Source organism: Mustela putorius, unplaced genomic scaffold (genome assembly GCF_011764305.1).
Source record: "Mustela putorius furo isolate JIRA1106 unplaced genomic scaffold, ASM1176430v1.1 tig00000242_pilon_pilon_pilon, whole genome shotgun sequence".
NCBI lineage: Eukaryota > Metazoa > Chordata > Mammalia > Carnivora > Mustelidae > Mustela > Mustela putorius.
Window position 1 is genome coordinate 18,954,414 of NW_025421325.1, and position 14,676 is coordinate 18,969,089.

General features: G+C 49.6%; 1 protein-coding gene and 1 long non-coding RNA gene across 2 annotated transcripts in view; both read right to left on the bottom strand.

Moving 5' to 3' along the window:
- XKR6 (XK related 6) overlaps window positions 1–14,676 on the bottom strand; it is a 298,759-nt gene that overhangs the window by 44,772 nt on the left and 239,311 nt on the right. The gene's annotated exons all lie outside the window — the stretch shown is intronic.
- LOC106007197 overlaps window positions 7,581–14,676 on the bottom strand; it is a 28,940-nt gene continuing 21,844 nt past the window's right edge. Inside the window, exon 3 of the long non-coding RNA XR_001181774.2 lies at window positions 7,581–7,778. This is a non-coding gene — a long non-coding RNA (uncharacterized LOC106007197). The remainder of the gene's footprint in view (window positions 7,779–14,676) is intronic.

Below are 14,676 nucleotides of genomic sequence, written 5' to 3' on the forward strand. Positions count from 1 at the left end.
GTTTTTATGTGAGATGCAGTGTAGGAGTCCAACTTCGTTCTTTTGCATATGGATGGTCAGTAGTCCCAGCACCCTTTGCTCAAACGACTAGTCTTTCCCCAATTGAAGTGTCCCAGCACCCTCAAAAAATATTAATTGCCCATAAATGTAAGGATTTGTTTCTGGACAGTTCTGTTCCACTGACCCTCCTATCTATTTTCATGATAGCATTATACTGTCTTGCTTACAATAACTTATAGTAAGTTTGGAAAATAGAAAGCATAATTGCTCTAGTTTGTGATTCTTCTTCAGGATTGCTTCTCTCTCTCTTTCTCCCTCCCTCCCTCTCTTTCTCTCTGCTTTCTAACATGTATGGAGTGCAGAATAATGTCAAATTCAGGCCTAAGTATTTCACGTGTATTAACTCAATTGTGAGGTAGGTTCCATCAAGGTCCCATTTTGTTGATGAAGAAACTGATGCATCAGGAAGTCAAATAACTTGCCTAAGGTCACACAAATGGTAAGTGGCAGAGTTCGGAGGTGAACCTAAGCTCTGTGGCTCTGTTTCTGGGACAGACACCTAGAGGATGTCAAGAACATGAGAGTGAACCAGTTTTATAAAGAAACAACGGAGAGTAGAGAGGCTTGTCTAAGGTTCACAGTGACAGCGGTGGGATGAGATGCAAGTCTGCAGATCTTGGTCTCCTCTACCCACACTAGACACTTCACATTTCCATGTAGCCCTGCATGTTCATTTCAGCATGAAGCTGCCTTGTCAAAATGGTGGCAGGGACACAGTGGCCATGCAGTGATTCCTTTGGCTGCTGGGAAATAGGCTGGGGGCTATGATGCTGGACTAGACACTATACAGACTCATGGTCCTCTTCACAGGGAAAGGAGCCTAAACCCACTCTCCAGGGAGCAAAGTCAGTATGAGGACTGCATGGAGTCCTGTTCCCACCATACTGTCCCACCCATCACTTTCTATCTAGTGGCATCCCTGGAGTTTCTCTCCTTCCCCAAACTGTAAGTCCCAGGAAGTTAGTGGCCCTGTTTCCCATCCTTGCCACTGTGTGGCAGCTGGCTTAGACCCCAGCAGGCACATAGCTGATGCTGACTGAATGAGGTGACTGAGTCATCCCTGCAGCCTCCTTCATTTGGGGTCTAGTCTCCTCCAGCTGTTAGTCAGCAGCTTTCATTGGATTAACACTGACTGGACCTACCCAGTGCTGGATGTACCAACTTCCTGGCTGCTGTCGCCTCTGCAGAGAGCCCCACTGGGCAGAGCCCCGTGTGGAGGCCACATCCGTCTGGGAACAGCAGGCCCACCAGCCCAGCAAGAAGGTCAGAGCTGGGGTGGCTGAGACTTCCCCTGCTTCAGGAAGGAAGTGGTGCTGCTGACTCATGAGCCACCTGCCTCTGCACCTCCCTCCTCTCCATCCCAAGACATCCCTTCTCAACACATCTTAAGCCAAAACATTCCTCACTCCTTTTGTTCATGCTCTTACAGAATCCTAAAATGCCCTTTCCCCTTCAACTGATTAACCCCTCACTATTCAAGACCCAGCCTAAACATGGCCTCTGAGAATTCACTCTGGACTCCTTCCCTCATCACTACTCCCCCGGGGAGGGTGCCCCTCCTCTGTTCCCCTTCTCCCCCAGCATCTGTCACTATAGAACCCAGTGCACACTGTAAGATCGTCCTAGTTTTGAGGTTTGTGTTTGTTTTTCCTTTTGTCTCCTCTGCAAGATCATGAGCTCCTAGAGCAGGACTTGTTCACATAAGGCTGGGCTCATGGCCATGCTCAGTTACTTTCAGAGACTGACGGATGGAAGAAAGGAAGGAAGGGAGGGAGGTTAGATGGAAGGGAGGGGGTAAGGGATAGATGGAGGAAGGAGTGGGTAGACTAAATCAGTGGATGAATGAGACTCTAGGTTGCCCCAGGGAAAGCACTGGAAAAGTCACTCGGTGATCAAGCTAGTCTTCAGGTAGCTTCCAGTGGGTTAGTGCTGCCCAGACTGTCCAGCTGACAGCTTAGCAAGGCTCCTCCCTACTCCTGCAGGAGCCCCCGGGGGCCAGCTGGGAACCCACCTCCCCATCCTTGGCTTCTGCCTCTTCCCACATAGTCAGGATTCACATGCCCATCAAATCCTTCTTGTCACTGAGGAAAAAAAAAATTGTTCAGGCTAATTCACACTAAGATGATAATGGCTTAAGGTATTATCCCTCCGAACAGAAGAGATAAATGATTAGAATAAAAGGAATGATGGTTCCCAGAAGCCATGTTTCAGACAATACAATGGTTCCCACTGCAGAGAGCACCTCACTCTCCTTTCTTATACAGGAAAGACTGGCTTTGCTTACTCTCACAGGCCTCCTTTCTGTAGAGAAGTCTGTCTGATGAGCCACAGAAACCCATCCTTGGACCAAAAGGCCCACCTATCCAAAAACCAGGCGGAGTAACCAATGCATGCAACTCAGTGCACTTCCCCATCTACTATTTTTTGAGTCTGTGATATAGTTAAAATAAGTATTATTACTCCCCTTTTATAGATGAGGATGCTGAGGGCTATGAGGGTGTGACTCAGTGAGTCCCAGCCACAGGGACATTTAAGGACATGCACCACTGACTAGGCTGGTCTTCTAGGGATCTCCAAAACCACCTTCCACAGCATTGGAGGTCTGATAGCTCTCCCTAGTTTCATCCATCACAAGAACCCTGGAATATGAAGTTATCCTGTTTATGGGAAAGTCACTCCCAGAAATGGCTACCTAGGAGTCCACTATAAGCCAAATTCATATATTGGAGTCTTGACACCTCAGACTGTGACTGAATTTGGAGGCAGGATCTTTAAAGAAGTAATTAAGATAAATGAGATCATTGGGGTGGGTCCTGATCTAATATGACTAGTGTTCTCATAAGAAGAGGAGAGAAAGACAGATACAGACACACTGAGGGATGACCAGAAGAAGACACAGTGAGAAGATAGATGCTATGGGCTGAACTGTGCCCCCTTCTACCAAATTCATATATTGAAGCCTTAGCCCCACCATGACTGATTTGGAGGTAGGGTCTTTAAGGAGGTAATTAAGGTTAAGATCATGATGGTGAGGCCCTGAACCAATAGGATCGGTTTCCTTACAAGAAGAGAGACCCCAGAGACGGCTCTCCCTCCATACACACCCAGGAGGGAAGTCTTGTGAAGATTCAGGGAGAAGGTAGCCATCTTCAAGCCAGGAAGAGAGGCCCTACCAGAAACCCACCCTGACCACACCTTGGTCTTAGACTTTCGGCCTTTGTAACAGTGAGAAAATGAGTTTCTGTTTGAGCTCCCCAGGCTGTGGCACTTAGTTATGGAAGTCATCACAAACTAACAGAGTCCAAAGACCATCCATATAGAAAGGAAGTCTCCATTTATTCATTCAGGAATGGGTACCACCTGAGTGCCAGGCCTGGGGGCCATCTGGCAAGGAAGTGGGTGGGCCACAAAGTGTGGCTCAAGGGGTTCTGAACCCAGGAGTTCAAGCCTGATCCTTTCCAGCCGTCGGTCATTCCTTCCACTTAAACCAAATGAGGTAAGACATCCTGTCTCACTTTGCAAAGATAATAGAAAGTTAGAGGTAAAATGGGAGGGAATCTGGCCCATTCCTTTACAGAGGAAGAAGATCCAAGAGAGATGTGCCTCACTGGGATTTGTTCCCAGGTCTCCTGGCTCCTGGCCTATGTTTGTTCTGCCATCTCCTGAATTCCCTTGAGGATCCTCTTCTTCGGCTAGATGTTGCCAGTGGGAAGGGTGCAGAAAGGAAAGCAGGGGCCACTTGGTTAATCACAAGTGGTGAAACCGCAGAATATCCCTCTGTGGACCAAGGACTAGATTACCTTCCGTATCCCAGTGGTCACTTTCTTGGTTTTATTTCCCTCTATTCTCAGCTAGCCTGAGATGCTCCGCCACGTGAATAATGGGGGTGGACACTAGTGGCTTGCCACATCTCTAGCCCTGCCTTGAGCCTATCTTCTTGGTCCTGGTGCACCAGTTCCAGGCCTCCTACAAAGTATAGAGCAAGGCCTGCCCTACACTCTGAGAAGTTCCCAAGGAAGTGAAGAGCTCACATGAGGTGGGAGAGGGTGAGTACCTGGCCAATTGCCAGCAGAGAGGGACACTCAGTCATGATGGGAGCCCAGCAACGTCCAGGGAATCAGAAATCTGCACCCTTGAAAAGCATTCCATGAGAAATTCAGCAAGTGCCAAAGAAATAGGAAGGTCAAGACAATGACTTCACAGAAGCCACAGCCAATAAGTAGAGCAAAATGGTGGTCTGCTTCCTCTGCCCCTCCCACCACATCCTTCATCCCAGTGGTCACTGGGGAGAGACTGGACTAGAATTTGGAATTCAACTGCCTTCACCTTCTCAGATATGGGTGAGGCCTCTGTCACATCTGCATCCCCACCAGAAGGAAGAAGCTCATTCTCTCCTTATAAGTCTTTTCACTCAGCTGAGCACCTCATGTCTGGAGGGACCTTTGAGTAGCAGACCTGAGGTCCACTGCATGCCCCCTGCTCCACTTACTCTCCTTCGTGTGACAGGCTGCCAGTGGCAGGGAGATGAAGTGTCAACGTCTGGCAGCCTCCCAGGAGACAGACAGGCAGACCATGGGATACTGACGCCACAGTCACAGGAAGAAAAAATGAGAGGGTGTATAGGACAGATGGAGACCTCACCTGCCAAGAGTCACTGACCCCCTGCTCTAATGCCCTATCTCACTCGTACAGTATGTTCTCCTGCCTCCCTGGCCATTTGGTCCTGCCAACAGGGACTTTACCTCATCAAAGGGTGGGCCTCTCCTTCCCTCCCTGGGGCCAGCCAAACTGGAGACTGGGGAAAACCTTGTGGACCAGAATCAGCTTTTTTTTTTTTTTTTTTAAATGCAGGAACTTGAACTATACCAAATTAAGAGTCAACATGTATAACTAATCTTGGAATCACCTCAATATCACTATTCTTTTTTTAAACTGATTTTTTAGCTCTTAAAAAAGAACTAGTGGATTATAGTTGGATTAGTAATTAAACATTGACATTTTCTAAATGTATTAAACCAAAACAAAAAGAAGAAACACACAGTGATTTGGAAAGTGCTTTGGTCCAATGATGTGCTGTGTGACCCTCGGTAAGTCACTCGCCCTTTCTAGTCCCCAGTTTCCCTCATTTATGTCAGGCTAGAAGATCCCAATGTCTGTTATTGCTGTTTATCTAATCCCAAAATGGACTCCAAACAGCCCTCCATGAGGTTCAGTTCTCTGTCTGGATGATAACCAAGACAAGTCATCTGGAAAAGGAATGTTCTATATGTGCCATCTGTGAAGAGCCTGGGAAACAGAGGACCAAGCCCTGGGACCCAGAGAGCCTGCTGACTCTTCGGAGCCGGCACTAATGTAATTATGTGATTAGGTCGTTCATCTTGGTTTTCACTGTGCTTCATTTGGTTAAATCAAAAGTGACAATGAGCTGCCTGATGGGTGATGCCATTCTCCCAGGAGGGCCCATTTATTCTGGGCAGGGGTCATCCTGAGATCGGAATATTCACTAGCAAAGCGGGCAGTTTAGGAGGCTTTTGTCACGTGGGAAGGAGTGTGCCTGCCTCTGTCAGGGGCAAAAGTCATAGAAGGTGGGGGTGGAAAATCCTGGGCCACCACCCAAACCAACCTTCTCCCTTCCCAGTTGGAGAAGCAGGCCTGGGTGGCTCGCTGACAAAGATGGTGCCCATCTGCACCTGCGATTTCTCATCTTGGAATGGAGTGACTCACTCCTTCTCTATCCTGCAGAAGAGTGAGGACCTCAACTGAGAAAGTAGCACTGAGAATCAGAAAGCCTCTGAAGAGAGAGAAAGCAGAAGGAGGTGTCAGGAGGGATCATTTGCGTTCTGGTTATCTAGCTCTGAGGGCAGGCCCCAAGTCCTGGGAGCATCCCTGTTGGGGGATGGGCTTCTCCTTTTACCTCTACACTTCAACGGGAACATATCAAGCCTAAGAAGGGGGCTGAACATTCTTAGAGACTGGAGAACATACCTGTCCAGGGCTCCTGCAGCCAGAAATGGGGTGCTGGTGTCCTGAGTTCTGACCACCTCTCCTCAGTCATCCTGGGCATCTGTTTGCTTTGTAGCTCCCTGGACATGGGCTCACATAGGGATAATGCTAGTTTGCATGGTTTTCCCTCCTCTTCAGGTCAGCCAAGGGCCCTTTCTAATAATTCCCTTTCCCTTCTCCCAAGTGAGCTTGGTGTGGAGACCACAGAAATGCAAGAGGGATAGGCTCTCCCTGCTGCCACATAGAAAGGGGCTATACTTGTTCTCTGAGGCCCCAGATGGTGGGGGCAGATAAGAAGGAGCAAAGGGTAGATGGTCTAGGGAAACTGGTTTTGCCCAGTGTTCTGGTCAGCTCCAAATGCTATAACAAAATACAGTAGACCTGACAGCTTAAATCACAGACTTAGGTCTCATAAATGTCTTCCTGGAGGCTGGAAGTCCAAGACGAAGGCACTGGCAGATTCAGATCTTGGTGACAACCCACTTTCTGGCTTACAGATGGGGACCTTCTCTCTGTGTCCTCACAAGGTGGAGAGAGAGAGAGCTCTGGCTTCTTCTTCTTCTATAGCGACACAGTTTCATGATAGGGGCCCCACCCTCCATAACTACCTCCTAAAGGTAACTAACGCTAACTACCTCCTAAAGCTTCATCTCCAAATACAGCCACATGGGACTTCAACACATGAATTTGGGGGAGCAGGGACACAAGCATTCACTCTATAACACCCCATATCAGAAAAGACAGGAAGAAGAGGAAGAGGAATCAACCAGATATGCAGCTGAATACTCTTTTGGCCCCTTTGTTCTGTGCTCCTATGGCTCTGGGAGCAATCCAGGAATGGGTGGGAAGTGCTTCTTAGTGTCCCTTCCAAACATGAGCTGCCATGATCAGGGAAGGACTAGGGGGAAGCCATGAGAGCACAGAGTACAGAGTTTTAGGTGACACTCACTCTCAGAGGCTTAACCTGTGCTTCCCCAACCCTGCAAGTGACAGTCTCCTCTCATTTGTGCCCCAGCGCCTTGCCTGACTCCCACTAGTCCTGGTCCTGTCTTCAAACTGCCCTCAGGGTCCAGACTGCCTCAGGAATGCACAGAGGTCTTTTCCCAGGCAGGTTGGCTCAGTATAGGCTCCCCCCCCCTCCCGGGATGTCAAGGGAAAGCTTGAGCCTGTTCACCCATGAATACCAGGCAGCATTCGAGCCTCAACCCTGGGAGAAAGGAGGCCTGAGTTCTCCTAAGGCAGGATAGAACCTGACTAAAGTGAGACCTGAGGTCTTTCCTCTGATCAGGTAATAACCCTGTGTCTCCACTGGAGAGAAAGAAAATGAAAACTCACCACATTTCCACTGTGGGTAAGGCGCTCCTGCATTGTTAACTTATTTGATTCCCAACACAGTCCAGCAAGGGAGGTTTGTTCTAACTTACAGATAAGGAAACAGAGGCTCAAAAATATAAGAGGATTTGTCTGAGGACACAGAGCCGGAAACCCAGTCTGACACCAAAACCAGCTTCCTCAATTTCCCAAGGCTCCAATTTTCATTTATTGTCTAACTGCCTCCCCTACTCATCCATTCAGTCCCTCAAGAAATACACTACTTAAAAGCAGGGGAGCCTAGGTGGCTCAGTCAGTTAAGCCTCTGGCTCAGGTCATGATCTCATGGGTCATGGGATTGAGGTCTGCATCCGGCTCCTGGTTCAGCTTCAGATTCTCTCCCTCTGCGAAAATAAATAAATGCATTTTTAAAAAAAAGAAGGAGAAGAAATACCACTACGGACCTATTTTGTGGTTGGAATTGTTCTAGGAGCTTGGGGTACAGTTGGCATTCTAGAGATGGGCAAGAGAGAAACATGTAAACTACCACCCAGCAGCGCTAGCAGGAAAGCAAAACCAGGGTGACAGGGTAGGGAATGGTCATGCACGGCCAGGCTAGACTGGCGAGCCAGGGAGTTCTCCCTAAGGAAGGGACATTTGTCCTGAGAACCGAATGGCTAGGAGCCAGCCATGCAGAGATCTAGGGTGAGCACACTCAGGGCAGAAAGAAGGATGCAGATCTGGTACGGTGGGGAAGGTCAGGAGAGCTGAGGCACTGTGAACAGGGCACCAGTGACATAATACAAAGTTGGAGAGAAAAGCTGAGGTAAGCCCAGGAGCCCTTATAAGTTGGGTTTTTCCTACACATGGAAACCACTGATGAGATTGAAACAGTGAAGTGGCACGGTCCAATTTACCAATTAAGAAGACCATGCTGGCTTTTGTGTGCCACCAAGTAGGGAAGCTAGGAGACCACGGGGTAGCCAATTGGCTACTGGCAATATTCCAGACAAGAGAGGGTGAGGGTTTGGATAACGGTGGGAGCCGTGAGGTGGAGAGAAGTCGGTGATACAGAATGGCTCTTAGACAGGAAGTTGCATACTTCATCACTTACTAGCTATGAGCTGGAGGCAGAAACAGAAATTGGGGAGGGGGCTCATTGTAAGGCAGCATGTAGACATAGGTTTGGCACTCGGAGCAAGACGCATGAACATCTGATGAAGGATGGAAGGCAGGAATCCAAGAGAAAGTCAAGATTGTCCCTTCGGGCATAATCTCATTTACGTGGACCCACCCAGATGGAGGCTGTACCTGGCTTGAGCTTCCCGTCAGCATCATCCTTGCAAAACTGCACGCGGGTCCCAGAGGGAGGTAACCAGTGCCCAGAATGTCAGAATTCAGAAATGTACACTCCGATTTGCTCCTTTTTACCTTTTATTTTATTTTACTTTAAGATTTATTAATTTGTTTTCAAGAGAAAGAGAGAAAGCACGAGTGGGAGGGGCAGAGGGAGAATCTCAGGCAGACTCCGCACTGAGCACAGAGTCCCAACTGGGGGTGGATCTTACAACCCTGAAATCATGACCTGAGCCCAAACCAAGAGTCAGAGGCTTAACTGACTGAGCTACGCTGGCGCCCCTCTTTTTACCTTTCAATCATAGGGCCATGGTCACTTTGTTTCCCCACAACTCCACTGTAATCCTGTATGACAGGGATGTCATCAGAGAGAGAAAACGCCAGTGAGCAGGGCCAGAACCTTTCACCATGTAAGGAGCCCCAAGAATCATTCTTATTCCATGGACAATAAAAAGGGGCCATTTTGCATTCATCAAACACAAATGCATGTCTAATTATACACCACCTTCTTTAGAGTAAAAGTTACACTGTTTATTCAGAAGGAGAGCATTAAGCTTCTCCCTTAAAATGTTGATCTCACTGCACCCTGTTCCTTAAGGTACAGTGAAGGAAGTCTCGGCCTAATCACGACTTTCTCAAGGGTGCCGGAGTGGGGAGGAGTACCTCCTGAGAGCACAGAGGGGACTTATTTTCAATCTTTTTTAAGAGGTAAAAAATGCAAAATACAAGTAGGCTTAAATGCCTTTTTCCAGAGCATAATATTATCTCTAATGGTGGGGCTAGTAGATGGCATAATACAGCTCAGTCCCGGAACCAGCTGCGGGAGCTGGAATCATGCTGTGCTTCTGAGGCCCTAACCTGAGGCCTGATTTGCCACTGCAGGGCTTGGAGTCTGGCTGCAGTGAACCCCAAGAGGGACAAGCCCTGGCGCTCCTAGAGACAGAAAGACTTGACTGCCTCTTTCTGGGGCTGTGGTCCCAGGAGAATTCTGTCTAAAAGGTACAAGTGTATTTTTGCTTCTTTTTCGTGTTTTGCATCTTTGGAACTTGGGAGGGGGATTAGGTTCAATGTCTCCTACCTCCTCTGCTCCATGTTTTAGGCTTATATCCTGGTTCATCTGTTTTTGAAGCTACTGACAATCTCAGTTTGGGCCCCTGTCAGAATTTCCATGTATCCACTTTTCTTTGATCTTGAGCATCCTCAGTAGTCCTCTACAACCACCATGGGCTCCCACAGTCTGAATACCCCATACAGCCAGCACTACTCTGCTTAGCCCCTCCAGCGGCCACCTGCTCACTCAGAGTCACAGTTCCCTCCCTGACCTTACCTCCCCTCCCCCTCCCTCACTTGGCTCCAGCCATGCAGGTGGTCCTCAGCCATTTCAGACCTGTACCTGCCTCAGGGTCTTTGCATGACCTGTTCCCTCCACCTGGAATGTTCTTTCCCTAGAGATGCACATGACTCTTTTCTTGAGTCTGTTTCTCAGCAAGGTCTTTCATGTCCGCCCTGTTTGTTTATTTATTTATTTTTTAAGATTTTATCTACTTATCTGAGACAGAGAGAGAGCATATGCATGGGGCGGGGTGGGGGGCAGAGGGAGAGGGAGAGAAGCAGACTCCCCGCTGAGCACAGAACCCAACATGGGACTCAATCCCAGGACCCTGGGATCATGACCTGATTTAAAGGCAGATGCTTAACTGACTGAGACACCAAGGTGCCTCATGGCCACCCTGCTTAGAAGAGCAATGTCCTTCCCCACCACCACTGCTGAATGCTTCCCCTCCCCCCTTTTTGCTTTAGTTTTCCCCAAGCCACTTTTATTATCTCAACTATTTTACGCTGTTTTCCTTTATTTTACACTGCTTCTTGATCATGTCTCGAGGGCAAGGATTTTTGCTCAGTGTGAATCCCCAGGGCCTACGATAGAGTCCAGCACAGAGTGGGCCCTTCATAAGCCCTTCATTCATTGAGTCAACGAATAAAGTGGGCAGAACATGAATGTGGGGTCAGTCCTGGGTCCAAATCTCTGGTCATAGCCGTGTGTCCCTGGGCAAGTTAGTGAACCTCTGTCTAGACCTTCGTTTCCATGTCTCTAAAATGGGTGGCGTAAGCCCCACCACAGAAGGTAGTTGTGAGGATAGTGTAGGCCATCTAGCACAGTGAAGGGCATAGAAAAATGATTCAATAGAATAACATCTTTAAAAAACGGGGTGCTGCCTGGGTGGCTCAGTGGGTTAAGCCGCTGCCTTCGGCTCAGGTCATGATCCCAGGGTCCTGGGATCGAGTTCCTTATCAGGCTCCCTGCTCAGCGGGGGGCCTGCTTCTCCCTCTCCTCCCAGCTTGTGCTCCCATGTGCTCTCTGTCACTATCTCTGTCACTGTCTCTGTCTCTCTCAAATAAGTAAATAAAATCTTTAAAAAAAGATTCAATAGATACTAGGATTACACTGTCTCCTGCATACTCCCACCCACGAATGTCAGAGGCTGACATTCATTGGTGATAATGGAAGCGCTCAATGTGTCCAGACGGGTACCTGGGGTGGGGCATCGCCAGCCATCAGAGTCCACAGATTGGAAGGTGCTCCAAGCCCTTAAGGTACCACTAGGGGTCTGTGAATTCCAAGAACCTTCTTCTGGGGGTCCTGGTTGCATTTATTCCCCCAACCTGCCTCCCCAGGGTAGAGGCTTCTCACAGCCTCTATGTATCCCAGGGGACACCTTGCATGGAAAATTAGTTGTGGGAGAAATAAGTGGTTGATTCTATAAACCCTGCACCCCCATAGCCTCCTGGGGCTTCCTCTTCTCAGCTCTGCTAGACTGACGTGCATTGAACCCCTCAGGGCCTGTCTTGCCAAAACTGAGCCTAACTCAGGGCTGGAGCTCAGACCTGGTTTGAAAACACAGAGGGAGCAATGGCTCCCAGTTGCAAGGCCCCAGATTCCCCACATGAGAACAGTCATGACACACTACACCCCAAGCTCAGCCCAGTTTGTTGGGAACAGGTGGGGTCACAGCTCCTGGGAATTTTAATCAGGAGAAACGACACCCCCACCATCATAAGGCATTCAGGCAACATCGTCTTAGTCTCAAACATAAAAGGAAATCCTTGTAATTGCCCCCAGAAGTCTCCCAGCAATCTGCACCTGCCTGTCACCATGACCTATACTCGCAAGGTGTTCCCTGCCTATCCTGGATCTGGCCCCTGTCAGCACAGAGGCCCATTATTTTCTTAGTTTCTCCAGTAATGGCAGCTTGGGAACTGTCAGCCCTGCTCCTGATGCCAAGGGCATGATCCTGGGATAATGTCAGCAGCATTCTCTAAAGCCTTTCACCTGCACATGACTGCCAGTCTTGGCACCGCCTTCTGACTCAGTGTCCGTGGCCTTTCCAGGATCCTGCAACACCTGCAGTCCACAACACCTTGCACAACTTTTTCCAACCCTCTTCTATTAGGGACCAAACTGTTCCAGATCTCCTACCCTCTCCTCTTCTTTGAAGGGGCTGCCCAAGGGCTGCCAGCTAGTGGGCACTACCTGGTGAGCACAGCTCTGGATTAGGCGGATGCCCCTGATCTGCTCACTACAGAGAGAACAGAGCTATAATGGAAGGCCACGCTCCACTGGTCCCCTGAACGCTCTGAAGCTCCACAGACAAACCTACATGCAGAGTGGCCTGGAAGCAGCTATCCCTCTGCCTTGCTGTTTCCGGCTGCCGCCTAGCACAGTGCCTGGTGCACAGAAAGCAGCTGGCTGCGAGAACGCAGGTGGAAGGAATACAAGAATATGGCGACGCTCTGGCTTTCCGGTCATTTTACGTGGTAATCTCTGGCACTCAGGGGCCCTGGGGGAGCAGTTCCAGATTACTCTCTTTCCAGAAGGAAAACCAAGACAGCAAACAGCTCACTTGAGACTTGGAGGGTGGGAGGGGTGAAGGGCTTGATGCCTAAAAGCACTCTCTCTCTCTTTCCAACAGCTGCAGGGTGTTGCCGGGGCAACAGACGGCTGTCTGACAGGATTTGGCAATTTAACTCTTAACTCCGCACAAAACGCGAAAGTGAGAAGGATTTAACAGATGTTCTTGCTTCCGACAGTTCACGCAGTGGAGAGAAGCTTGTGAGGCATCTGCCGAGTAAAGGCACTTCCGACTTCCTCGTTGTACTGGCTCCTGCCCAGCAGGCGCCCCTGCCCCGTTCCACGGGAACCAAAGAATGCTCTCCAATGTCCCAAATACTGGGTTTCCTCAAGGGCACCAAGCTCCCCCACCAACCTGGGCCCAAGGAGACTGAGTTGGAATCTTTTTCAGGTGCAGTGATGCCAAACAGTCAATAGTGGGGGCTCTCCAATTTCAGAGTGCATCAGAATCACCTGGGTTGGGGAAAGTGTTTGCTAAAACACATATTGCCCGCCCCCACCCCCCACAGAGTCTCTGATGCAGCGCTTCTGGGGCAGGGCCCAAGAATTTGCATTTCTGACAAGTTCCCAAAAGATGTTGCTGCCGCTGGTCCCATACCAGCTTTGAGATCATGGGTCAATATGGCCTGGCCACCAGAAGCATGGTGCTGTACAGGCAGTGTCAGTAGCACACGGACATTTGTAGGAATGCAAATTCTCAGGCCCAGCACTCAGAGCTTCCAAACAGATTTCCTGGGGGCAGGGTCTTGAAATCTGCATTTTAGCAAGACCTCCAAGGGACGTTGCTGCACCCTCAAGTTTGAGGAGCACTGGCCCGAGGCAGCGGTGCTTGAAGCTTTGCTACCTATTAGAATCCCCTGAGCACTCAACTGCTCTCTGATCTCTGCTGGGGCCTCCCTCATGTTTGGAGCTCCCCTGGTAAAGATAAGGTGCTGAAGACTGAGAACCTCTGGTCTGGAGCTCCACTCCGCAGGTGTGGTCTCACCCAGGAGCTGGCTGGAAATGCAGAAGCTCAGGTTCTACATCTGCTGACCCAGAATTTCCATTTCGATGCAATCTCCCAGTGGTTGTCATGCACAATCGAATCTAATTTCCATTGATCTAGAGATGTCTCCTGCCCCTACTGACACAGTAGGACCTATGAACAAGGCATTCATGGTCTTCGAGGCTCAGTTTACTGATCTGTAAAATAGGTTTACTACATGAATTAGGAACAGTGCACCACTCATGTGGTTGTTAGGAGATCAAGGAGATAACACAAGAACTGTGTCTTCATAATTTGTGTAGGAAAGCTTCTAGCTTCCCAGAGAGTCCTCAGTGCCAACTCTTCAGCCTTTCTAAATTGCCTGGCTCCCCTTTGGTCTAACGCTCCAGTTGAGCCTGGAGCCTGAGTGCCTTGGTCAACTTGGAGGTGCCAAAGCTAGGTGGCCAGTGTGGACCAGTGCCAGGGCAGAGGAAAGGGAGCAAGGGGTGCTGGCCTGGAGCAATGGGCTAAGGCTGGAGAGGTCCTGGCCATGAACTGGGAATGAGACTGTACCCATAGGAAGTGAGATGGGCCCAGATGAGGTAGGAGAGGCAGTGAACTCTGAGCTGCCTCTCAGCTCAGCAAGGAAGAAGGACAGCACTGGTTCGGCACAAAGGGGCAAATGTAGGGTTTCGGCCCTGTCTCCCTTTTCCAGAAGGCTCCTATGCTCCTGTTGGATTGGGGCAACGTCTAAGTCTCTAGCTGGACAAGCACTGGAGATCAGAGACCTGACCCTGAGGGTGCCCAGACAGTGGACACCCCTGCTCAGAGCACAGCCCCAAGAACGCTTATCCCTGCCAATCAGAACAGAGATGGAGAACACCTGCACTTCAGACCTTCTCAGAGAGCCATCCTTTCATATATTTCGTGGGAGAGAGGATGGGCAGTGTGGGTGGGGGTCCCTGCAGTACCCTGCTCCTTCCCAGAGGCCCTTGGCCTGGTCTGTATCCAGGCTTTGTCACCCTGGGATCCTAGTGCTCAAGAGGGTGGGAGTCACTTCTCCCTTCCCAGC